The sequence below is a fragment of the Tupaia chinensis genome, unplaced genomic scaffold (genome assembly GCF_000334495.1).
Source record: "Tupaia chinensis unplaced genomic scaffold, TupChi_1.0 Scaffold000140_1, whole genome shotgun sequence".
Classification (NCBI taxonomy): domain Eukaryota; kingdom Metazoa; phylum Chordata; class Mammalia; order Scandentia; family Tupaiidae; genus Tupaia; species Tupaia belangeri.
The window spans coordinates 7,640,766-7,643,531 of record NW_006159610.1 but is presented as its reverse complement, the minus strand read 5'-3'; positions in this window follow the sequence as shown (position 1 = coordinate 7,643,531).

The following is a 2,766-nucleotide window of genomic DNA, read 5'->3' as shown; positions in this document are numbered from 1 at the left end:
TTAGTTTCAGAATAACCAATGTGACTCTCTCAATTTAAAAGAAAGAAAACAAAGGCAAAGATAAATGCTCTCAATTGAAAGGAGAGAAAGAGAAGAGCTGTAGATTCTGTTGTATCACAGTACAAGTTATGCCCAAAGACACCTAGATGGTAAGAAAGAGAACAGGAAATGAATCTTCTTTTCCTGGTTGGCATATACTCAACTCCTGGATTGTAAAGTACATACAGAACTTCGGACAGACAGACTGATTAGGCGCACTTCCAAAAGCAGAGTGCCTGGGTTTAAATCGGGGGTCATTCCTGTGCTGTTCTGGGGCATTAGGTAAGTAGGTAATGTCTTCCTATTTCCACATCTGAAAATGAAAGGAACACAGAGTGAGAGAGGCCGGGAGAATCTGCAGGAGAGAGAGCACGGCACTCAGACGCAGGAGAGGCACAACACCTGTTAACTTCTGTCATTATCACTACTGCGGACTCCGAAGAGACAATGTGAGCTAACCTGGATGTACCCTGTCACACCTTCCTGTCTGTTATGAGCTGAATTTTGTCCCCCAAGCCCATATTTTGAATACCTAATCTGTGTTGAGAGGGTTTTTAAGGTAAATGAGGTCATAAAGGAAGGGGCCTAACCCTCTTCACTTACAGGAAGTGGAAGAGAACCCAATAGCCCACTTCCGTCCTGCCCACACACTCTAGAGAAAAGGCCATTTGAGGAGGTGGCTATCAGCAGGCCAGCAAAGAGCTCACAGGGAGTCAGTCTTGCTGGCACCTTGGTTTTGGATTTTCCAGCGTGTGAGTCTGTGAGGAAATACCCTTCCATTGTTTGAGCCACCCAGTGTGTGGTATTTTGTTATGGCTGTCCAAGCAGATTAATAAACTCCCCTTTATTTTTTTTAAATTAACTATTTAATTTTATTTATTATAATTATTTTTCAATTTGATGAGAGAGAGAGAGAGAGAGAGAGAGAGAGAATGATATTGAGGAAACAAGCCACCAGATTGGAGACTCTAACCATGATCGGCCATGTAGGAGTCCAGTGTCTTAACCACCACGCCACCTGCTGGCTCCAATAAACTCCCCTAAGAGGGGAAAAAGTTTATTACTTCTATGAGAAAGACAGAGTCAGGGAAGTAGAACCCCCAACAGGGTCTCGATGCCACAATCCACCCCTAGCTTTAGCCAGCCTTGACTCATAAGCACGCACATGCCCAACATACCTGGGAAGGTTTCCAGATGGGAACCCAGTTCCTTCCTGTCAGTCCCCCATTACTTGTAATATTGTCACTCAGTATCAGCTTCCTTTCTATGGAGCTTCTTGGGCTGTGGCTTATCTGGGGTAAGGATGAGAACCTCTCATTGCTGAATCACCCTCAGCAGCTGCTTCCTATTCTTCTGGGGTACACCACATGTGTTACCTGAGGTTTCCACTACCTAGAGCCACTGTTGTGCTGGGTAGATGGTCCCACCAGCCCCCACCCCCGGCCTTGGGAGAGGGGCAGGATGGGAAAGGCTGCCCTGCCTGTATGCCACATGTAGAGCCAAGCACACTAGCAAGTGTTACCAAAGGATTGGGGCAGTTGAATTACAAGAAAATATTTAATTTGTTCATTCAATATAGCCTGAGGGAAAAGAAACCCTTTCCAGGAATACCCTATTCCCTGGCCTTGCTTCTAATTTCAGGGGCTCCTTCCCACTCACCCTGAGAAGGGGATTTTTCTTTAGTCTACTGCCTGTCGGGGTCCCCTGGAAAATGGAGATGGTACCCTCAGATTGTATAACTGGGAACAGTCTATTAATTTTTGCTAGAGAGCATGTGTGCTTGCTAGAGAGAGAAGAGGAGAGAACATCTCTCGATGAGGGATCTCCCGCCACTACCCTTTTCCCTCCATTTCTCCTTCAGGATTTTTGGCATGCACATGCACCCAGATCATCAGGGTTTTTTTTTTGTTTGTTTTTGTTTTTGTTTTTGTTTTTTTTTTGAGAGGTTTTCGCTATAGGGCAAGTGCACTCACCAGACAGAGAGAGACATAGAGACAGAAAGCGAGAAATCACCCCCCGGGGGGATGGTCACGCTGCAATCCCTTCTCCTCCATTCTCCTCTCGGGATCTTGGGCACAGATGCACATGTGCCCGGCGTGAGTTTTAAGCCACTGGGTCCGGGACGCGAACCGCGGTCGACTATGTGGGAGTCCAGCGACATAGCCATTACGCTAACTGCTAGTTCCCTCATCAGGGTTTTTTAGGTCATCAGCGCTGGGATTCGAACCACAGTCTGCCATGTATGCTCTACTTCCTTTGGCCATTGCACTGTGAGGTCCACTGGGGAACAGTTCAATAAGAAGGCTATTTACAATACAGTGAGCAAGCAGGAGTTAGGAAAGCAAAGGCATTGTGAGGCATCTTGGGGCCAGCAGCAAAGAGGGGAAGTCTTGCCATCCCTCAAGGGCTGGGAAAGGGGGAAGTTCCCAGAAAGGGGATTAGCTGTGTGGAGAGGACCTCTGGACGGGAGCTATGGCCTCAGGCAGGCATGAGGATATAAGCAGTCACCCAAGGTAAGAGCCAGGGAAAAAGGTGTTCTGTTCTCTGTTCTTTGCGGTGACCGGCTGCCAGTGCCGTGTACAGGTGGGTCTCTGGACACCAGGCAGCTAAGGAGCACTCCTGAACCTGTCCGTAGTAGTCAGCCTGCAGGAGCACAGAACAGGCGGAGGAGAGAAATACACTATCTATGGGGATTCAGCAATGGAAATCCGTTCTCGCAGTTCTGAA